Here is a 25,174-nt window from a genome sequence, read left to right on the forward strand (position 1 = left end):
CTACAAAATAGCACTTAAAAGCGCACTAAGACCTTGATCTGCTAACACGACTGCTGCCCATTTACTTGGCCTGTAGTTATTGGAGTGTCGCGCGGTTACCGCGACCATATCCTCTGCCGTATTGCTTAAGTGCGTTTGTTTCACACTTGGCGGATAGTTCATTCAACTCACTTGTTAAGAAGGAAGCCATACTTTCTTGTGTCGACTCAGTTAAATGTGACTTAAAAACTTTTCAACCTGTCGAACTCACAAGTTCAATATGAAAATTACACTATAACATACCTGTAAAAAACACTATTAAACGAGGAATAACAAGTACAGACTATAAAACAAAGAATGATGTATTTCTTTCTTAAAATAACATAATGAGATTCTATCAAGCCACGCCCATTATTTTGAAATATTTATGTTTATTTCTGTCCAAACACCTAGAAATTTGAAATTTGGAATTATCTTATTGAAGTCCTGATTTGTCTCCACTCCAGCTTACAATGTGAGGCGTGAAACGTTTTTTAAACGCCATTTGATCCCTGCCTTTCTACTGTATTTCACCATTTCAAGTCTAATTTCATCTATTATTGCTGCTTTATTACAGTATAGTTTATTAACCATTCTCTCCATTACTGCAAGCGTAATTTCACTAACATCATTGTTCTCCTCCCCATGAGCTCGGTTGTTCGTGAGGTCAACAGAAATATTTCCTTTTACATTTAGAAGTATTTCAAACCACTCGTTCCCCCTGTTCAGTGATTCCCTGGGATCTACTACGAGTTCACCTGATTTACCCAAAACATTTACATTTACTCATGTAGAGAACTATGTACATTACTCTAAGCCAGGTGAGAGAAAGGTATTGAGGCCGATGACCTAGGCTCCTTTAAAAAGAAGCATCATCAGAAAGTGAAATCTGTCTGCATACGTATAAGGGCAGAAAATCTACAGGACGAGGAAATGAGAAGTACCTACAAGGATATGTTTAGTGACAAGCATTACCGAAACTTTCCCATGAATACTTCTTGGATTCAGTTATTTGTTTCGCATTGTGTCTTTTATCTACGTACAATTCCCTGATTGCATCAGTCCTTGTTTGGAGCCATTTCTGATACGCTTCCTATTTACGTTTACAATCTACCCTCGCTTCATCATTCCACCAAGCTGTTCGCCTTTTCCCATCTTCACACCTTCTAGGCATTTCCTTGCTGTTGCTACTAAAGCATCGTGATGCCACCCATTCTCCTCCCATATCCTGAACCTGCGTATTTTCTATTGTTCGGAACTTTTCACTAATCATATCCTTGTAGGTACTTCTCATTTCCTCGTCCTGTAGATTTTCCGCCCTTAATCGTGTGCAGACAGATTTCACTTTCTGATGATGCTTTTTTTTAAAGGAGCCTAGGTCATCGGCCCCAATACCTTTATCTCACCTGGCCTAGAGTTAATGTACATAGTTCTCTACATATCAGATAGTGGTCGGTATCATCGAAACATCCTTAGAACACGCGCATATTGATGGTGATGATGATGCTTGTTGTTTAAAGGGGCCTAACGTCGAAGGTCATCGGCCCCACCCGCAAATTCCTAACAGATTTCCTGAACCGAAATAATAATAATAATAATAATAATAATAATAATAATAATAATAATAATAATAATAATAATATTACGTCCGACTCGTTGGCTGAATGGTCAGCGTACTGGTCTTCGCTCAGAGGGTTCCGGGTTCGATTTCCGGCCGGGTCGGGGATTTTAACCTTCATTGGTTAATTCCATTGGCCCGGGGGCTGGGTGTTTGTTCTGTCCCCAATATCCCTGCAACTCACACACCACACTTAACACTATCCTCCACCACAATAACACGCAGTTCCCTACACATGGCAGATGCCGCCCACCCTCATCGGAGGGTCTGCCTTACAAGGGCTGCACTCAGCTAGAAATAGCCACACGAAATTATTATTATTATTATTATTATTATTATTATTATTATTGAACAACAGTCGCCTTAGCGAGACGCCAGTAACAATGCCACTCGGCTAACATGCTATCCACTTGATTCAATGGTGCCTTCGAGGGATGGGAGTCAGGAAGATAGAACCTAGGAAACTGAAGGAGGCGTCTGTGACCTTAAGTTAGGTAACATCCTGGCGTTCAAAACTGAGACATCACGGAAAATCACTTCTTGAATAGCATAGGATTGGGACTTTAACCCACTTCTACTCACATTCTCTCACGGGACTGAGTACACCTCGCTCCAGCCCTCACGCCAGATTTCATTTCTGCGGCGAGAACGTAGAATCGTACCGAGAATCTTCGGGGGCGTATCTCAAGATCACGAAGTTCTATACCGGCATACTGAGTAATATATTGCAAATTCAGACCAACCCTGTGGTGTAGGAGTTTGCTCTTACAAGGAAGCACCGGGTTCGATTCCCGGTAAGTCCAAAGATAATACGTCTCTACGGAAATTAGTTATCTAGATGATGATGTTGTTGTTAGCGTGGCCTCTTAGAAAGCGCATCGATGGGTTTGTTTTTGTAAAGCAAATTCAGCAGCTGTTACTTTTAATACACATACAGGGTTCACTGAGCTTCGTGAGACCAACCGAGGGGCTATCGATAGGGGAGACAACGGACCCGGTCACGAAGCTAAGCCATAGGGCTGAGGATGTCGTCACCTGACCACATGGTACTCCAATAACTGCAGGCCATCACGCTTCTCAGCAGTCCTGTTGGCAGGTACAATTTGTTATTGGGCTGTTCCGTCACGGTTTGATTTTATTGTTAGCTTTACCTCATAGAAACCCCCGGCCACGGGTTTGATTTTGTTTCTTATAATACAGAGTCAGCAGGTGTTATTTTCAATATACGAAGTGTGTGTTTTACGATGGAATATAGTTGTATACTGGGTACATAATTCATTTTGAGGAAATCTTGTATTACACATCATCCAAATTACTTCACCTTATATTGTCTAATCAATGTATTTATAAGAATGCCAGTGGTCCGTGGAACTGTAAAATCATTTATAACTTCCAGATTACGACGTGATGGACGATACAGTAGAGATCTCCAGGCACGTGGGGCTTCGAATCGTGTTCGCTCCGAATATTTTTGTTGCGTCTCTTTCTGCGACCTCAGTAAGGTAAGATAAATTCCTCACTTATCTATATAATTATATAAATAACATGTCCTGACTGACTGACTGACTGACTGACTGACTCATCATCGCCAAGCCAAAACTACTGAACATAAAGAAATGAAATGAACTTTTGGGGATACAATTGTATTAGGGTGTAGGTGCTCATTAAGGGAGGATTTTCGGATATTCCGTCAGTAAGAGGGTGAAAGGGGGGGGGGGGAATTGTTTAAATTGAATATATCTATATCTCAAAAGATTAAAAGTTCACAGACGTAAAAATAGGTATTTGAAATCTCCTTTAAAAATAAACACATACTTTCTTGTTTTCAGAAAATCCCATTAGTGGGGTGGGTGGGGGATGGAACAAGGTGAAAAAGGGGTTGAATACCTGTTATGAGGATACTTATATCTCAGAAAACTAAGATGTTACGGACATGAAAATTGTTATTTGGAATCTCCTTTAAACATAAAGAAACACGTATTTTTTGTTTTTGGACGATCCAATTAATGGGGTGAACAGAAGTGACAAAGGGAGTGAATTTTTAGAAATATTATATCTGCAGTATATCTCAGAAACGTAACATGTTACAGACGTGAAAATTGTTATTTGTAATCTCATGTTAAGTAAAGAAACACGCATTTTGGGGAGAAATCAAATTGGGGGGAAGGGGTGAAAATGTAGTTGAATTATTTTAATGAGGAAACATGTATCTCAAAAACTGAAGATGTTACCGTCCTGATAATTGGTATTTGGAAGTTCCTTTATAAATATTTTTTTTTTGCTAGGGGCTTTACGTCGCACCGACACAGATAGGTCTTATGGCGACGATGGGATTGGAAAGGCCTAGGAGTTGGAAGGAAGCGGCCGTGGCCTTAATTAAGGTACAGCCCCAGCATTTGCCTGGTGTGAAAATGGGAAACCACGGAAAACCATTTCAGGGCTGCCGATAGTGGGATTCGAACCTACTATCTCCCGGATGCAAGCTCACAGCCGCGCGCCTCTACACGCACGGCCAACTCGCCCGGTCCTTTATAAATAAAGAAACCGTATTTTTTGAGGGGAAAATTCACTTAAGGGGTGAGGGTGAAAGGAAGTGAAAAAAACTGAATTATAATTTTGAGATATATCCCAAACCTGAAGGTTACAGACCTACAAATTGGTATTTGTAATCCTCTTTCACAGTAAGGAAACACGAATTCTTTTGTTTCCGGAAAAATCAATTTAAGGGGTGGGGGATGAATGAATTGAAAAATTAGTTGAATTATTTGTATGAGGATACTTATATCTTAAAAAACTAAAGATGTTCCAGACGCTAAAATTGGCATTTGGAATCTCCTTTAAAAATAAAGGAACACGTATTGTTTTGTTTTCGGAACATCGACGTAAGGTGTGGTGGGGGGAGGGGGTGAAAAAGAAGGCAAAGAAGGAGTTTTTTTTTTTTTGCTAGGGGCTTTACGTCGCACCGACACAGATAGGTCTCATAAACTGAAGATGTCATACACGTGAACGTTGGTATTTTGAATCTCCTTTAAAAGTAAACAGCCGCAGCCCTGAAAATGGTTTTCCGTGGTTTCTCACTTTCACACCAGAAACATGCTTTTTTTTTGGAATAGGCGCTTAAAGGGGGCGAGAAGTGATAAAAGAGTTGAATTATTTTGTATGAGGATACTTATATCTCAAAAACGGTACAGACGTGAACATTGGTATTTGGAATCTCCTTTAAAAGTAAAGAAACATCCAATTTTCGTTTATGGAAAATCCACTTAAGTAAAAATAAACATGTATTTTTGACTTGAGAGAAGACTGTTGTTCACATGTACAGTTTTATGTTGCATGGTCAGCTTAGTTCCAAAAAGCAATACCACAAACGTGGTTTACAAAGAGTTTCTGGGACAAATGAAACTCAGTTTTTATACTTTAGGGATTTTGAGATGTCAGTACAGCACCGAGGAACGAATACTTTCATCATATTACGAAATGCACGCGATCGTAGCCGCAGGCAACTGCTAGTCATTTTATAAGATTACATAAAATGGGAGGTAGAGATTGAGTTGTCCGGAAATGTAGTGAGCAGTTTGGCCTATGCCGACGACTTACTCCTAATGACATACTATCCTGAAAGACTGCACTGAAGTAAGTTATCTTGGAGCTGAAGCGAGGTGCAGCGACTGTGGCATGGAAATTAGCATATCAGACTAAAGTAATGCCAGTCGGGAAGGAACCTAAGAGGACTGAATGCCAGGTAGGAAATACGAAATTGTGACAGGTGTATTTAGGATCCCGGTATAGGAAGCCAAGAATAACGGCCGAGAGGATTCGTCGTGCTGACCACACGACACCTCGTAATCTGCAGGCCTTCGGGCTGAGCAGCGGTCGCTTGGCAGGCAAGGCCCTTCAAGAGCTGTAGTGCCATGGGGTTTGGTTTGGCTTGGTTTGGTATTTAGGATATGTAATCTCCCATGATGGTAGTATACTAAAGCTAAATTGCATCAAGGTGCAGCAAAGTTAATGTCGTAAGCTCGCAGTTGAGATCAACTATATTTACATCGGTCTGTTTTCAGACCGACTTAACTGTACGGGAGTGAAAGGTGAGTGTGCTCAGGATATCTTATTCATGACTAGTAAGTAACGAACATGAAAGTAGCGTTCTCGCTAGGAGCGTCCCTTCAAAAGATGCTATTTCCACCTTAAGGAAACTGTGGGAAAAATGCAAGAAACGTAAAATAAAAGGCACATGGAACGTACCCGTGACCGGGTTTGGTACAACTTTTCTTTCTTTCTTAATCTGTTTACCCTCCAGGGTTAATTTTTCCCTCGGACTCAGTGAGGGATCACACCTCTACCGCTTCAAGGGCAGTATCCTGAAGCGTGAGACATTGGGTCGGGGGATATAACTGGGGATAATGACCAGTACCTCGCCCAGGCGGCCTCACCTGCTATGCTGAACAGGGGCCTTGTGGAGAATGGGAAGATTGGATTGGATAGACAAGGAAGAGGGAAGGAAGTGGCCGTGGCCTTAAGTTATGTACCATCCCGGCATTTGCCTGGAGGAGAAGTGGGAAACCACGGAAAACCACTTCCAGGATGGTTGAGGTGGAAATCGAACCCACATCTACTCACTTGACCTCCCGAGGCTGAGTGGACCCCGTTCCAGGCCTCGTACCACTTTTCAAATTTCGTGACAGAGCCGGGAATTGAACCCGGGCCTCCGGGAGTGGCAGCTAATCACACTAACCACTACATAAATTTTAAGGAATTGTATATTCCCTGTCTGGATTGCCCATGGCATTCGATAATATTCAACTAATGTAATGCATGTGCTCGAAATGCTGCTTTATTTCTTTGGAAGTGGAAATAGCACCTTTTGAACAGACACTCCTCAATTATAGCGGGTCCACACAGGTCGTAATAATGGCAGGAAAGTCCTCGAAATAAGAAGATAAACATTAAGTTATGAATGAACTAGATGAATGAAGCTGTACGTAAAAATCGCCCTCAGTGGTGGGGTCATGTGGGGCGAACGGAGAATAATAGACTCGGCGATGGAGTGTAAGAGTAGAGCGAGACCAAGGCGACGATAGTCAGCCACCTCACGTAGCTATCAACTTGCACTCGAGAGATAGTGGGCTGGAATCCGACGGTCAGCAACCCTGAAGATGGTTTCCGTGGTTTCCCATTTTCACACCAAGCAAATGCTGGGACTGTAAATTAATTGCGTCCGCCGTCGCTTCCTGTCCTATTCCATCGTCGCCACAGAACCTATCTGCGTCGGTGCTACGTAAAGCAAACTGTAAATTAAACATAATTTAAAAAATACCAACAAGGTTTAACTTCAAGAGTGGTCTGCCTGCAACGTAACGTACACCGTTCACAGTGTTGCAGCGTAGCCTGCACGCTCAGCACCCCAGTATGAGATGATAATAATAATAATAATAATAATAATAATAATAATAATAATAATAATAATAATAAAATGATTTGTGAGGGAAGGAATTAGCTTCCATAGTATGATCGGATTGTTAGTCCGAAATTATTATTTTTTCGTGGTTACTCCACTAGGTTCTTCCGCTGTCATTGCCCTTTGGAGTTAAGATTCCTCTTCCGCCTTTGAGGCGGTTGACCGGGCATTGTATACCTACTGCCAGGATTAAAATAGGCCGTCCCTAACCTGGAGCACAGACGCCTACGACAGCCGCCCCTAACATGGGAATCTGACGCTATCTGTTGAATGTGTGTTTGGTCCGCGAGAGCTCCAAGTCCGCTGGCAAGCCTGTTACGATTCTCTTATCCGCCATCTGGGATGTGCCACGTGGGAGTATTCTATCACCTCAACCCCTGCTACGACAGCGTAGTAGGTTCGTAGTAGGATTATTGGACACAGAGAAAACTCCACCGAAGAGAACGAAATGTAGTTATAGCGTGATCGTAAGTGGTCCATTCGTTTGTAATAATAATAATAATAATAATAATAATAATAATAATAATAATAATACTCGTTGGCTGAATGGTCAGCGTACTGGCCTTCGGTTCAGAGGGTCCCGGGTTCGATTCCCGGCCGGGTCGGGGATTTTAAACTTCATTGGTTAATTCCAATGGCCCGGGGGCTGGGTGTTTGTGCTGTTCCCAACATCCCTGCAACTCACACACCACACACAACACTATCCTCCACCACAATAACACGCAGTTACCTACACATGACACATGCCGCCCACCCTCGTCGGAGGGTCTGCCTTACAAGGGCTTCACTCGGCTAGAAATAGCCACACGAAATTAAAAACAAATTAAAAATAATAATAATAATAATAATAATAATAATAATAATAATAATAATAATAATAATAATAATAATAATAATAATAATGTAATAAATTCCGAGCGAGTTGGGCGTGTGGTTAGGGGCGCTTAGCTGTGAGCGTGCATTCGGGAGATTGTGGGTTCGAATCCCTCCGTGCCGGGCTGAGTGGCTCAGACGGTTGAGGCGCTGGCCTTCTGACCCCAACTTGGCTGGTTCGATCCTGGCTCAATCCGGTGGTATTTGAAGGTGCTCAAATACGTCAGCCTCTTGTCGGTAGATTTACTGGCATGTAAAAGAACTCCTGCGGGACTAAATTCCGGCACCTCGGCGTCTCCGAAAACCGTAAAAGAGTAGTTAGTGGGACGTAAAGCAAATATATTATTATTATTATTATTATTATTATTATTATTATTATTATTATTATTATTATTATTATTATTATTATTATTTGAATCCCTCCATCGGCAGCACTGAAGATGGTTTTATGTTATTTCGTGCTTTCACACCAGGCAAATAGAGCTGTTCCTTAATTAAGGCCACGGCTGCTACCTTCCCAGTCGTAGCCAATTCTTATCCTTGCATCGCCGAAAACCTTCAGCGTGTTAGTGCGATGTTAAGCCACTTGCAAAATAAATAAATAAATAAATAAATATGCCACTGCAAGTAATGAAGGCTCTTGTAAGACCGATGGTAAACACTACCACTATTCGTAGTAATAATAATAATAATAATAATAATAATAATAATAATAATAATAATGTTTGCTTTACGTCCAACTAACTACTTTTCGGTTTTCGGAGACGCCGAGGTACCGGAATTTAGTCCAACGGGAGTTCTTTTACGTGCCAGTAAATCTACCGACACGAGGCTGACGCATTTGAGCACCTTCAAATACCACCGGACTGAGCCAGGATCGAACCTGCCACGTTGGGATCAGAAGGCCAGCGCCTCAACCGTCTGAGCCCGTCTCTACTATTCGTAACCTCATAACGGACACCCTTGCCTACAGGGCCAACTCAAATGTTCACTTCAGTTTAAATTTAATTGTCTGCAGCTTACTGAAAGGCCCACGCCTATTCCAAATTCACCTTTTATTCGTTTCCTTACGATAGCCATGTTTGAAAATTTCCATAAGGGCAATCAACAACTAATAGCATGCTGGATCATTGTTTAAGCGTAATAAGAGCCTGTTAAAAGAGGTGGGTTCCATAGAAACAAGCTTTATGATTCGTTGCTAATCTATCGTTCGTTTATTCAAGAAAGGAATATGTGCGTGCTGAAGGAGACGAATGACAATTTCACTTCGCTCTTTTTGTTTGATGACAAAGAAAATTTTAATTTAAGTGGGAGATATGAACCGTCACAATATTCTTTTATGCGGCACAAAACTCCATATGCAACATTCTAATACGAGCGTGACTCGGCAAACGGTGCTGTTTTCTGTGCTATTTTCTGGACAAAGGTTTATAGCCCTTTCTTTTTCATATAGTAGACTGAGACAGACATGATGTACCCCATGTGCTGCGGTACTAGTTATTTCCTCAGGTGCACATCGATTCAATTGTCTAGATTTTCTAGATTTTCTTGTAAGATGGCGATCCATCTCATTGGCATGTCGTTCACCGGTTTCTCTGTAAAGTGTTTCTCCCCTGAGTGAATTGGTTGCAGTAGACCCCGTAACGTTTCGCTTTTACCTCCAGTTTCCCCAGTTTTCACTTGTTATTCCTTGTGGTCTGTATTCTCTGGGTTAATGTCAGATAAAATTTGTAATGGCGTTGTTTCTCAGTTATGATTCCTAGGAACTACTATCGCTACAGCTTTAGTAATGACCAAGTTTAATTTTATTTGGAATTTTATCATTTTTCTTAATCAATACAACACTAGCTGCATGATTGTATTATATGGCAGATGTGACCCAGAATAACATTTATTTGAAGGAAAGCACCAGATTTCTTCGATTGATTTTGACGTGCACTGTAATAGTTATTTCTTCTTCTTCTTTATCTGTTCACACTCCAGGATGTCCGGCTCCATGGCTAAATGGTTAGCGTGCTGGCCTTTGGTCACAGGAGTCCCGGGTTCCATTCCCGGCAGGGTCTGGAATTTTAACCATCATTGATTAATTTCCCTGGCACGTGGCCAGGTGTATGTGTTGGCTTCATCATTTCATCCTCATAATGACGCGCAGGTCGCCTACGTGTGTCAGATCAAAAGACTTGCACCTGGCGAGCCGAACCCGTCCTGTGGTCTCCCGGCACTAAAAGCCATACGCCATTTCATTTCATTTTTACCCTCCAGGGTCGGTTTTTCCCTCGGACTCAGTGAGGGATCCCACCTCTACCGCATCAAGGGCAGTGTCCTGGAGCTTCAGATTCTGGGTCGGGGGATACAACTGGGGAAGATGACCAGTACCTCGCCCAGGCGGCCTCACCTACTATACTGAAGAGGTGCCTTGCGGGGGGGATGGAAAGTTTGGAAAGGATAGACAAGGAAAAGGGAAGGAAGCGGCCGTGACCTTAAGTTAGGTAGGCCCTACCATCCCGGCATTTGCCTGAAGTAGAAGTGGGAAACCACTGAAAACCACTTCTAGTATGGCTGAGGTGGGAATCGAACCCACCTCTACTCAGTTGCCCTCCGGATGCTGAGTTGACCCCGTTCCAGCCATTGTACCACTTTTGAAATTTCGTGGCAGAGCCTGGAATCGAACCCGGGCTTCCAGGGGTGGCAGCTAATCACACTAACCACTACACCACAGAGGCGGACAATAATTATTTCACTAAACAAAATCAATTTAATTTAACACGCAAATTAAAGAAGTTCAAACCTGTATCTGCCAAACTTTAGTGTCCTGATTTTGCAGCTGCCAGAATTTCAACATGCCACTTGGACCCTGGAAAAGAGAAGGAAAGGATGGTTAGAAACTTGAACTTTTAACTTACTTCGATATATCATTCGCCATTTCAGCGTTTCAAACTCAAGATGTATGGGTCATTCGAAATATTAATCATTCCCAAAGACCGTGTAATGTATAAATGTCAGAAGAAATTTGAAGAAATGTTTGATCACCGTCAGTGTACGCATAGTAGATTGTGGTGTCTTCTCGTGCAGTGGCAGCGCCCTTTCATCAATTTACAGGGCGACTCACCTAAAACTTGTACCCCAAATATTTCTCAAATGGAGTATGCTAGTTATGTGCCGTTTTCACAGAAATGAAGTGTAACCAATGGCTCATAATTGTAGCCCATACACAGATTTTAATGATTACTAGAATGTGCATTATTTCCGAATGTTCCATTTTCAAGTGGAACAATGCCTATTGGCATTAACAAAATAAAACTAGAGTACTGTATATTAGAATGTCAATAGTGTTTTCTTCAGGATTATAGTACAAGTTGTTTACGAGCTATCGTAGTTTGAAAATTGTAGATTCAAACAATAGTCTGCTCCATTCAACTGCTTACTTACGAGACTATGATGCTCTTCCTGTACAGTATGCTGATTGCATCGCGATCACGACTTCCTTGTCAGTAAATTTGTGATAGTTCAAGAAGTAGGACGTGGTGGAAGATGGCATTTACCAATGCAGGAAGTTCAAGAAGTAGGACATGGTGGAAGATGGCATGTACCAATGCAGAAAAAATGCATGAAGTATGTAGGAAGAATGCTGTACTTTCTTGTGCTCTGTACGCGGAACGATATCCCAACAAACGTCACTCATCTGGACTGTTATTTGCGAACCTCTTCAACGTATTATGTGGAACTGGAAGTGTAACACTTAGGAAACGTAACAGAAACAAACGAATGGCTGGAGGAGAAGATGAAATTAATGTTCTAGCTGTTGCTACAGGGGAACTGTACCTTGGCCGCCCCGTTCACCAGATTTGTCCCTATTAGATATTTTTCTCTGGGGAAAGCTAAAAGTCACTGTTTACAAGGACGTACCGACTACACCAGATGATGCGAAACGACGTATTACTGCTGCCTGCGTTGACATTTCTGATGAAATGCCAGAACGTTTGCATCAATATTTAGATGGCAGACTGGAAGCTTGTATTGAAGCTGGTGGTCGTCATTTTGAACACAACCTTTGAAGGCCAATTCTTCTTCAGAATGCAAAGAATTTGTTTATTCACTTTCTTTAGTTAGTTCTAATTTACTCTAGTTTTAACTTGTTTAGTAAATAGGTATTGTTCTTGTTCTAAAATAACACACATTCTAATCATTATAAAATTATATATATGGGCTACAATTATGCACCCTGGGTTACACTTCATTTCTGTGAAAACAACACATTTATAGCACCGTCCATTTTAGAAATATTTGATGTGCAATTTTTTTATGCGACTCACTCTGTATTCCATGTGTTACATGATTCTGTTATGGTAATCAGTTAGCATTATAAAGACATTCGCGAAACAGGTCCTACACGAGGTAAAGTGATTCCATGATGGGAATGAAGAGGTTTCTGGAAACATAAGGGCCATTCAGCAATTTTTCGGCTCCCATATTTTTTCCACGCTGGGAAATGAAATCCTGTCTGAGACCTTGCGGGTAACATGTCAAAGGACGACGAAACGAAAGCAAATTGCACAGCAAAGTAAAATCATAATTGATGACATTAAGGCAGGGAGGTCGTTGGTCCTCCAAAAATGTTCAACTTAAGTAAAGTAAATCCCTGTTAGGTACAGTCATCTTTACGTTGTCGCGGATTGTAGAGCGAAAGTGCCGGTTGACGTGAAACTTCGTTTCTTTCTTTTTAATTAGAAACGGTAATCCTAAACTAACAATGGCCCATTGTATAATCTCTTCGGATTTCCCTCTCGGTTATGGTGGTGCACTTAACAGCTTTCTTTGAGAACTTGGCAGTTATTAAGCAAAATGTGTTTCCATAATTCCTTGCGAGGTGTCTCCAGTGACCTTTCAAATCGTTGTGAATAAAGTTAAATTTTTGATCCTTTAAAGAAGCGAATATATTGATCGCAAATAATGTCTACAACTTGTAATGTTCTCCGTCATGTACTTCGTATTAAAGCAACATGAGCAGAAACTATAACGCGGACTCAATGCGATTAGAATCTTTATTTCTTTTTCTCCAGCTCACCTGTGCTACCGAACGGAAATCTCTCCTATATTAGAAGTCTGTCTCCCAGTGGAAATCTCTCCTCTATTAGAAGTTGCGTTCTGATTTGTACCTTATGTGAATTGGAAAAGCAGCTGTAATAAATATAGGGCGTTCATAAGGTCCGTTTGCGCCTACAATACTTAATACTTCTCCTATAAAACAGCCTCAAAAATATACGTCGAGAATCATGAGACGAAAAAGAAATGCAACGAGTTCCGTTGGAAAACCGTTAATAGACTCTATTTTCCTCACTACTTGCATGTTATACGTTTATGTTAATTTACAGCATCCTTTATATGCCATTTGATTCTACCTTGCAATTCAAAAGCTTGGAAGATAACACTTGTATAAATAAAGTACGTAAAAGTTTTGTCTGTACACTTACAATTTTTGCCTGATACTCTATTTAATTTTTATCTCGGACTGCATAAACATAAAGTGAAAATTTGTTAAGACATAACGGAAAAGCGTCCTGACAGAATTTCGGTTACATCGCGCATTCCTATCTACGAAATGTCACTGTAATATTTGTCACAAATGGAACATAATAATTGCTTTTACTTAAATGAAGTGAAAAATCTGCGGTAAATTAAGAAATACCGTCGTTATTAGAGAAATATGAATACATACTTAAGGCTTGTATACAGGGCGCCTTTATGTCGTAATTCGCTGCTGTTGCCGCCTTTTGTTAACTTCTTGAGGTCCAGGGCTAGCACCGAGAAATGGAAGTGCTATGTCTGTGGACTCTCATTATCTTTGTCCATATGACTAGAGCGGCCAGTTGAAACAGCAAAATGGAGGTCAATAGCATTCACGATAAGAAAAATACCATGATCCCTGGATCAATAAATCACTAGTCCACAGAATTCTTCTTATGTATATTGGCCATAGCTTTTGTCGCCTATTAAATCTTTCATATCGCGATACAATTCAGGAAATGATGTCATTGACACCTGAAGCAATAAAACGAAAGCGAAGAACTTCAGTGAACACAGACATCACACACGAAATTGTTGAAAGTGTAAGACATACAAAAGACATACGTGCGTTACTGCGAGCGTAGCACCAAAAGTACTTGTAAAGTAGTAAAGTAGGTATACATAATATTCACCAAAAATAAAAAATTACCGGGCGAGTTGGCCGTGCGCGTAGAGGCGCGCGGCTGTGAGCTTGCATCCGGGAGATAGTAGGTTCGAATCCCACTATCGGCAGCCCTGTAGATGGTTTTCCGTGGTTTCCCATTTTCACACCTGGCAAATGCTGGGGCTGTACCTTAATTAAGGCCACGGCCGCTTCCTTCCAACTCCTATGCCTTTCCTATCCCATCGTCGCCATAAGACCTATCTGTGTCGGTGCGACGTAAAGCCCGTAGCAAAAAAAAAAATTCTTAATTTACTGCAGATTTTAGACTTCAACTGTGTAAAAGCAATTATTATGTTCCATTTGTGACAAATTTTACAGTGACACTTCGTAGATAGGAATGCGCGACGTAACCCAGAATTTCTTGGAACTATGCTTAAGTTGAGAGATAGCCGGATTGTGTACTAGGCTGTATATTATTTTATTAATGTACAATGGCATAGGAACATTATGAGAATGGTTCAAAATAGAAATATCTCCATATTTTTGAGTGTAGACTCCCGAATAGGCCTGATGCCGGTCTTTCGAACTGACGCTCCCATGATCGACCTGCGCGTCTGTTTAATGCTGAACGCGACACACACGTCCAGTCCTGAGCCCCAGTGTAGGTTAAAATCTCCAACCTGACCCGAAATCAAAAATCCGTGACCCCTTGGACCAAAGACCTGCATGCCATGGAGCGAGACAATATTTCCATTAATATTACATAACAGTATTTGTAGAAAATAAAGTGCCCTATCTTTTATGCGTCGTACTACATCTTTTACCGTAGTCTGTGATGACGGAGATATTCAAGAATCACATTTCGAAACGGCCTACTCTGTCCGAAGCTCCCAACCCTTACGCAATAAAATTACGCTGACTGTTGTTAAATGTACAAAAACGAACCCCTCAAGGACGGGTATAACAGCTATACAGCACTACATACCCGCAAGAATTTAGTAACTCAACAACTGCAGCAAATGGAATAACACCCAAAAATTTTTAAGTTTTTCCTATTTCTCTGAATATTGGAAGTAAAGAGAATGACTTTTTTTTACGTCGTACCGACACAGATAGGTCTTATATCGACGATGGGAGAAGAAATGGCTAGGAGTACCGAGCGAGTTGGCCGTGCGGTTAGGGGCGCGCAGCTGTGAACTTGCATCCAGGAGGTATTGGGTTCAAACCCCACTGTCGGCAGCCCTGAAGATGGTTTTCCGTGGTTTCCCATTTTCACACCAGGCAAATGTTGGGGCTGTACCTTATTGCTAGTTGCTTTACGTCGCACCGACACAGATAGGTCTTACGGCGACGATGGGACAGGAAAGGTCTAGGAGTGGGAAGGAAGCGGCCGTGGCCTTAATTAAGGTACAGCCCCAGCATTTGCCTGGTGTGAAAATGGGAAACCACGGAAAACCATCTTCAGGGCTGCCGACAGTGGGGTTCGAACCTACTATCTCCCGAATACTGGATACTGGCCGCTCTTAAGCGACTGCAGCTATCGAGCTCGGTGTACCTTATAGAAGGCCACGGCCGCTTCCTTCCCATTCCTAGGCCTTTCCTATCCCATCGTCGCCATAAGACCTGTCTGTGTCGGTGCGACGTAACGCAAATAGCAAAAAAAGAAAAATGTAGCATTTGTCTGGTGTTAAAATGTGAAACTACGGAAAACCATCATCAGGGCTGCCGACAGTGTGGTTCGAACCCACTATCTCCTGAATGCAAGCTGACAGCTACGTGACCCGAACTGCATAGCCACTCCCTTGGTTGAAAATCTTCTGCACTCGATGGCAGCCTGTCAGAAATTTCATAACACGAATGGTGAGGAACGTTCCGTCTTAAAATGTCGGTCATAAGCAAAAAAACAAAAACAAACGTCTATTAAATTGAAACCAATATTATTAAACAAATGTCACAATTAACAGTAGAACAAGGTCTCGCACACCCCCATAGGGATTTCCCTTCCGTTTCCAAAGACACGCGGTTAGCCAGTTTGAAAAGTACAGAGAATAATAATAACGTTATTATTTTTACGTCCCACTACCTACCTACATTTTGATGGTTTTCGGAGACGTCGAGGTGCCGAAATATTGACCCGCAGGAATTCTTTTACGTGCCAGTAAATCTACCGACACGAGGCTTACGTATTTGAACACCTTCAAATACCACAGGACTGAGTCAGGATCGAACCTGCCAGGTTGGGGTCAGAAGACCAGCGCCTCAACCATCTGAGCCACTCAGCCCGGCGAAAGTACAGAGAAGGTTGACCTCACTCCTCCCTCACCTTGCCTAGTATGCCTCATTTTAGGCCGCCGTCGGTTTTAGCGATTTCCTATTACCGCATAACATTTGGTGATGCTATTTGAGGACCCACCCAGCCTCCGGGCTGATGGCTTCGCAGACAAAGAAGTTTAACGGGATGAAAGTAGAATATGGTCATGCTTCTTTGAGTTCCTAAATCCTTTGCACAGTTTTAGGACTCATAAAGAAGTACCTTAAATATTCTGAAAATGATCCGATGTCGTTTAAAACTACAAGCTTGGTTTTTCTTTACAAAAGTCCACTTCTCGAACATAATTATTTGAGCTGTTTAGGGGAAAGGTGACGCCGTGAAGATCTTCCAATCTTTGATTTAAAATTAACCTCTCCAACCTTCATGCATAGTGTTTACAGCAATTGAGGCCCTAATCAGAATGCGTGTAGCACGTCTTCTACATGCACAGTATAAATTTGGCAAGCTTTGCTAGTGGCCGCTGAAGCGCAAGTAGGAAGTACTAGTCCCCCGTCACCGCCCATCGTGTGCTCAGATGACTCACTCGCAGACCTTCCAGATGTAAAGTACTCGTGATATGCGCATGCGCCATGACATCACCGTCAAACATAGCGCTCTGCCTTCATTCTCCCATTTAAAGTCAACTTACCTTTAGTCCTCCTTTCAACTTGCCGGCAACTGAGGCGTTTTGTCATCATATGAAGTCTACAGTTCAACTTGGACTCCAAAGTATGGAAAAGTAAGTTCACTTTACAATAATTACCTTAATTTCGATTAAATTTTTTGACAAGTGAGCAGGCGACAGCGTCAAGGTTCGCGCCTGCACTGTGTTCTTTACTCCAAGTGCAATGTTACGATATCCATGGAAACAATAGCTTAATGGAGGATACTATTATGCTGTTGATACCTATTGCGATCTGATATCATTGGTTTCTAGGCTCATGAATCTGTGTATCTAGAAAATGCCTACAGGACCGACAGCGCCAGCACTACTGGCCGAGTAACATCGTCTCTGGCTTCTCACCATGGTGGCCGCGGTTCGAATCCTGACTAATGGACGAGGCTTTCTGAAATCATAGCCACTTCTCTGTGGTCCGGGTGCCACGTTATGATCGCGTTATGATGGCTATGATCGCGATATCAACAGTTAAGAGTACGCAAGGCTATTCGCTTATGTTTAAGGTTTGTTCTTTTAAAAATACGATGTTTCGTGAAATATGCGTAGAATTATCTCCAGAATTTCATTTTAACTGTAGAAGTAAATCGGCTTCACAGAGTACGCATTAATAATTTTAGAGATTTACATTAACAGCGTTTCATTATGCAATCGTTTGTTTCCTCTTAACTCTATACGAATTTCATTTAAGTTATATAACATATTAATTTGGCCGGTTACAAATCCTGAACAATATACTGCCTAGCTCTGCTAATACATTAACGGTCATTATTCGGCCCAGCCCATCTTCGCAACAGATCAGGTCGATTTAAACCAGTCTGTGCTCAAGCTGGGTAGTTTCGATCCCTACTCTGTTTAGTGGTATTTGAAGCTGCCATCGTTGTGTCTATAGACTTCCTGGCACGTTAAAGAACTTCCGTGGGGAAAAAATGCTGGGCCTCGTCTCTGAAAGCAGTGAATGGGACATAAAACTCATTATTATTATTATTATTATTATTATTATTATTATTATTATTATTATTATTATTATTATTATTATTACTACTACTACTTATTTTCTGCCTAAAGCACAGTCCAAAGTGCACTGCAAGTAGGACTACGGCAATTCTTCTTACTATGTGCTACGGAACGACAGGAACTCTTTTGAAATGATGTACCAATATTTCCGTCTCAACCTCGTGATCATTATCTTTGCCAGTATATTTGTCACCTTGCAAATTCTGGCTATATTTCTCTAACAGAATTCGAAATTTTGCTATTGAAATTCGGAATCTTGCTATTGAAAGAAGGAAATCAATGACAATATAAAGGTTGCGGAAAAAATACATCTAATTATATTTTATTGGCTATAGCCGTGGAATCCTTTAAGATAATGCAAAATTATTTCAACGTCCACTATCATAAAGCGATAAGCGGTGTATCATGTGAATGTATGTATATCTGACGTCGTGGCTAACTGGTTAGCAAGCTTTGGTCCAAGGGGTTCCGGAGTAGATTCCCGAAAGGGGTTAGAGATTTTAACTTTCATTGGTTATTTCCTCTGGCTCTGAGGCTGGGTGTGTGTGCGTGTCATCTTCAACATTAGATTTCATTCCAGGTAAGGCTCAATCCTTAAACGCGCAGATCGCCCATGGTTGTTAACACGAAAGATCTGCACCAGGTTTCTCTGGAAGCCACACGCCATTATTATTATTATTATTATTATTATTATTATTATTATTATTATTATTATTATTATTTTCTGTATCTGGGGAGTTTTTCAACTGATGGTTTCGTAGTACGTTATGCGAAATGGTCAGTTTTCCGTTATTTTCTTTTTGTAGGAGGAGGTATTGTCATTTTGCTCAGGGTTAAGATTCTCCCGAAAAGAAAGAAAGAAAGGAACGAGAAACCGACCAAATATTTAAAATAGCTTTAAAATTCTTTCAAGAAGCTTACAAAATTAATTTCTGTGTCAATATAAAATCTTCTCCCAGTGAACTGTCCAGATAAAGATATTAGTTAAAGATATTAGAGCGCTGGACGGTTTGTCTGGTGGGTCCCAAAAAGCAGGTGTTTGAATTGCACCGTCGACTGACTTCACATCAAGGCAGATGGAATGGTAAAGTGCTGTTGAATGCGGTCACTTCTTTCTTACTCTGTCCCATTTAATCACCAATAAACACTCTAAAACGGCTTCTGCTGCTGCTGTCACGTTTCCAACACCCTCGTGGAATCGCGGGTGCGAACTGTCGCACATGTAGACTTGGCCCTGTTTGACGGCCGACAATATGTGGAGGGATATATTCACAATTGCGTGCTTCTGTAATGGTTGGTAAAGTGTGTGTGTGTGTGTGTGTGTGTGTGTGTGTGTGTAAGAGAGAGAGAGAGAGAGAGAGAGAGAAGATAAGTATGAAATGTCGTATGGCTTTTAGTGCCGGGATATCCCAGGACGGGTTCGGCTCGCCAGGTGCAGGTCTTTCTATTTGACACCCGTAGGTGACCTGCGCGTCGTGATGAGGATGAAATGATGATGAAGACGACACATACACCCAGTCCCCGTGCCATTGGAATTAACCAATTAAGGTTAAAATCCCAGACCCGGCCGGGAATCGAACCCGGGACCCTCTGAACCGAAGGCCAGTACGCTGACCGTTCAGCCAACGAGTCGGACAGAAGATAAGTGAAACACTATAACAACTCTTATCATAAGCTAAAATACAGGTTTATTATTGGAAAATAACTACCGGTTTACTTCAGCGCAAGGTCGCGACTACACATAACGTAGAGGCCAAGACAGCGTTATCAAACCTAGTTCGACAATTTCGAACAAATTTAACAGATATGGAAGGAATATTTGAAATAAAATTATTATAATGGTTGGATATCCACATTGTTGGGGCAGTTTGTTAATTGTTAGTCTTCTGTCCACCGGGCGAGTTGGCTGTGCTGTTAGAGGCGTGCGGCTGTGAGCTTGCATCCGGGAGATAGTTGGTTCGAATCCCACTGTCGGCAGCCCTGAAGATGGTGTTCCGTGGTTTCCCATTTTCACACCAGGCAAATGCTGGGACTGTACCTTAATTAAGGCCACGGCCGGTTCCTCCCAACTCCTAGGCCTTTCCTATCCCATCGTCGCCATAAAACCTATCTGTGTCGGTGCGACGTAAAGCCACTAGAAAAAAAGTCTTCTGTCCCCAAGATAGTGGCTCGAACTTCAGCTGATGTCAGTGGATTTAAAGTTTGTTTAAATGAGACAAATCTGTGTCGTTGGCTTCAGCACATTAACGAATTAGCGTCAAACAAAATTCCGACACAATGGCGTGAACAAAACGGTTAACTGTTAGAAATGCTGTTAATAATAATAATAATAATAATAATAATAATAATAATAATAATAATCTTCAGAGCGGAGGTACACAAAATATGAAGTGGCCGCCTATGTTACGTGCGTTGCGACTATATGAACATATTTCATGAGTTCGTGAAACGTACCCTGGTGCCAGCTTACACCAGAACAAGACCACGCTGGAGAGAAATATTGAGTAATGTCAAGATGGCTGACAGATACACAGTGCTTTCCAGTGAGCTTATATGTTAATTTAGCTTCTCGGTTGTGACCGTCAAATATTTTCTTTCATACCTTTTTTACTCGTCGGCTACTTCAATTACACCATAGCTTCAATGATACAATCCAAAATATTGTAACTCAATGTAAATATTGTAGTACAATTGTGTTAAACATCCGTCACAACGGCCGTGTAAATCCGGTCTTTGATCTGAAGGGATCATCGTTACGGGCCTGATTACCACTGAAGATAATTCTGTGTGTTGAGCACCTATAAATAAAATCTAACTGCGCGATAATTCGATGGCATATATCAGTGAAGTGCTTAATTGAATATAGCTTACTGCTGACAGGACGTGTTTACTTCAGGGATGTCAAGAAGAAAGCTAGCGAAACTTGCCATTTCGACAGATAATTACTCCACGCGTGGTGAAGATTTATAATAGTTTTGGTATGCTTGCTACAAACTATTACCGAGTCGACCAGTAGATTATCTTTGCCATCACTGCCATAAGGTTTACTAATATGGTTCCGGTGGTTGTTGGTTGTATTAAGGCGCTTGGGACATTTGGGGTCACTAGTATTCTCTCTTTCTCTCTCTCTCTCTCTCTGATTTTAACGCGATTATAGACTGACGGTCTTAACAGATCCTGTTTTTTAAGTCTGTAAAACAAGCAATCGTCCATATTAACGTGGATGATAAATCATAAGCTGTAACAGCAATTGATCCCCATTTGGGGCATCTTTTTTACCGCATACATTTGGATTTATAACTAATGACTTAAGATATCGCCGACAAAAAACTTAAGTTGTTCAGTCTGCCGAAACTAATTTTGAGTTTTTTCAGATAGTTTATAAATGCATTACTCAAAATTAGTTTGGGCAGGCTGAAGAACCTAACAGCTATTAAGTCGCAACTGAAATGGGATGGCTTCAGATAAGTCGACACGAAAGAAGTAAACATCCATTTTGAAGCAATCGTTAATCTAGCTGTGTCAGTTTGTTTTCCCTTGTCGAGAAGTTGATGCCTCGGTTCGAAGGGATTGTAGAATTGTTTAAAACATATCAGTTGTGGAGTGTTGCTTCTATGAAGAACGCAGGTTTTAAAAAAGTGTCTTCACCTCCATGTTTTTAAAACGCTTTGTCATATTATTAGTAAATGGCGGATTTTGGCATATTTGTATGTTATGTTTGTTTCAAAAAATAATATGCCCATATGAAATGAAGGTGATTCATACTATCTGAAATTGAATGGCTAAGTTTTGTAGTACATATAAATGTATACATACGGAATACGAACAGCCGTCTCTCACAGTACGGTCTTAAATTGAACAAAACGAAGACCGAATACCTAGAAACCATCCCAAGCAACGGCTCAGTTCAATTTGATGGAGACCACGAACCTGCTACGCAGGCGTAGCAGGGGGAGAGGTGATACTCCCACTTGGCGCGTCCCAGGTGGCGGATAGGGGGGTCCTAACCGGCTTGCCGGCGGACTTGAGGGAAATAAAATACCTCTCGCGGACCAAACACACTACCCCCTGCGGGTGGGGGACGCACATGTAGAATACACCCGCGGTATCCCCTGCCTGTCGTAAGAGGCGACTAAAAGGGGCGACCAAGGGCTGACTGAATTAGAACCATGAAACTAATTTTGAATCGTACCATCACGCGGGGAACACCATAGGTTGCCTGTACTTGCGAGTAGTATCACTAAATTCGGTACGAAATAGGTTTGTGATTAGTAGCAGTAAAAGCCTGGCCTGGTGGATTCCAGTACCCGTGCGTCGTACCCATGTGTGCAACACCGCGGGTCTGGGCGTAGCCTGTGAGTTGTACCACTATATGAGCAGCACCGTGGGTCTGCGTTGCCTGTGATTAGTACCCACTATGTGAGGAACACCACGGGAATACCGGCGCCCGTGTTTAGTACACCTAGGTGGGGAACCTTCTCGGTTTGCGTTGACTCTGAGTTGGGCCATTGTGTGAGACACACCATAGGTCTGCGTTACTTGTACGTATTGCAATACTTGTGAGCAGTACCATCTTTTGTGGAACACCGTGAGTCTTCGCTACTTCTGATTAATACCCCAACATGACACATACCATGGTTCTATTTTACTCGCGACATGTACCATTCTGTGGGGCATTAGACGTGGATTTTGCACCCCCTTTATACACCAAGCATCATTGTGCTTTATAAGTGGTTCCTTGGTCGGTAATAATGTTATTTTCGATCTGTATTGAGTCCGATCCACTGGTTTTTGTTTGTTTGTTTTGTGTTTTGTTGAGTTCCTGTCCATCCATTCATTCTTCATGCCATATTTTATTTTTATTTTGGTCAGTGGATGCCTTTGCAATTTTTGTTCTTTCATTTCGTACCATTAGGGGCCGATGACCTTTGGTCCGACTCGTTGGCTGAATGGTCAGCGTACTGGCCTTCGGTTCAGAGGGTCCCGGGTTCGATTCCCGGCCGGGTCGGAGATTTTAATCGCTTCTGATTAATTCTTCTGGCTCGGGGACTGGGTGTATATGTCCGTCCCAACACTCTCCTCATCATATTCAGACAACATACTACACTACCAACCACCACAGAAACACGCAATAGTGCTTACATCCCTCCATAGAGGGTTGGCGTCAGGAAGGGCATCCGGCCGTAAAACAGGGCCAAAACCACACGTGCGACGCAGTTCGCACCCGCGACCCCACAGGTGTGGGAAAAGCGGCAGGAAAAGAAGAAGGGGCCGATGACCTTTGATGTTAGGCCCCTTAAAACAACAAGCATCATCATCATCATTTGATGGAGAGACCTTAACGAAGACCGTAAGCTTCAGGTATCTGGGATCTCGCCTACATACTGATGGTGGGATACGCGATGAAGTACGAAGTAGGATGCAGGCAGCGTGGATGAGATGGAGGGAAGTCACAGGTGTACTTTGCGACAGAAGGATGCCACTACATCTGAAGTCCAAAATATACCACATGGTAGTACGTCCTGTTTCTTAATACGTTGTTGAATGTCGACCAGCTGACAAACCTTACAGAGCGCCAGTTACACACCATGGAAATGCGCATGCTCCGCTGGTTGATGGGCATCACACTCCTGCACCATGTCAAAAACGACACCGTCCGCCAGCAAATGGGCATTGCACCCATCACTGAGAAGGCACGGGAAAAACGTCTCAAATGGTATGGTCACGTTCTGCGCGCTGCACCTGGAACAGTAGCCAGTTTCACCCACACATTTGAAATTAATGAGCAACGACCACGCCGACGTCCGAAGCAGCGCTGGCATGACACAGTGAATGCGGATATGAAGACTCTGGACTTAAGTGCACACGATGCCCAAGACCGTGAAAAATGGCGAGACAAGATTAGAGCAGCGGCCCCTGCACCAGCGGGAAAACGCGAGGAAGACAAAGAAGACGAAGATGATGATGCGGAATACGCGCATATTCTTGACGCATGTGCATATAAATGCATATTTGCAGTTTTATTAGTATTTTGTGTGAAACAACATGGGCCTATAATATTGCATACCGGTATTGATATTCAGATCGGTACAACAATGCAAATAAATTAATAGGTAAAAATTCCCTTCGCCGCCGGAAGCCTTTACAATGCATTTGTTGTTGACAGTCGACAGTATTAGAGAGCTTAACAATGCGGCGTTTTTTTCTTTTGTGGCGTATTGGTATTCGGTTCGGGTGTTAGAATCATTGAAAAATGTTTACGAGACCCGAAGTAGCAGAGAGGAGAGATCCTTCCTCGATATTTGGCAGGTACCAACCTACCCGTCGCATAATGATCTTACTTATATAGAAGAGTTAAAACAGAATGAGCTTGAAAATAATAGTCTAAATGCAACCACTTTCTTTGTCCCTATGGTTTTGTCACTAGCAGGAACTAACCAGTCCGGATCAATTGTCCTGTCCAGACCAATATTTTGTAGCTCTAACCTATATTTGCCGTTCATATTTCGTGTTATTCAGTGTCTGCGGATAATGCGCCAACGTTGACAAGCCTGTTTAGTGCATTGCGAGCTCGTCGGAACCGCAGCTATGTTGGATCTATAACTTATACTTTCATTTCTTCGTTGTATGAAGACCAGGGGCCTGTTCCACGGACGAACTTTGCAACTTTTCACTTTGCATTTTGCACTTTTCAGTTCAGAGTTTCTTCCACCACCACTTTTCAGATTCAGCTTGCAAAGTGAAAACTGAAATTTAGGAATCTTTTCGCTTTTCAAGCCTGTTATGTTCCTCCATTGGTACAGAAATGCAAAGGGCAAAGGAATGAAGTGAAAAGTTTTCAGAAATCTTGCAAAGAGATGATTACCTTTTTATCTGTTAATTAACATGTATGTACACTAGTTTCTCGGCGTAGAATTTGGTTTATTGGTATAAACATGTTACGACGAGAGCTTTTGTTATCAAGTAAGGACAGTGATAAAGAATCTAACAAGAGAACGTACGAAGACATGATTAATTTTCATAATACCGGGCGA

At 41.9% G+C, this 25,174-nt stretch overlaps 1 long non-coding RNA gene across 1 annotated transcript in view; it reads left to right on the forward strand.

Annotated features, from left to right (window-relative positions):
• Nucleotides 1-25,174, forward strand: part of LOC136862712 (uncharacterized) — a 283,837-nt gene that overhangs the window by 88,780 nt on the left and 169,883 nt on the right. The window contains exon 2 of the long non-coding RNA XR_010859057.2: nucleotides 3,033-3,138. This is a non-coding gene — a long non-coding RNA (uncharacterized lncRNA). The remainder of the gene's footprint in view (nucleotides 1-3,032; nucleotides 3,139-25,174) is intronic.

The sequence above is a fragment of the Anabrus simplex genome, chromosome 2 (assembly GCF_040414725.1).
Source record: "Anabrus simplex isolate iqAnaSimp1 chromosome 2, ASM4041472v1, whole genome shotgun sequence".
NCBI lineage: Eukaryota > Metazoa > Arthropoda > Insecta > Orthoptera > Tettigoniidae > Anabrus > Anabrus simplex.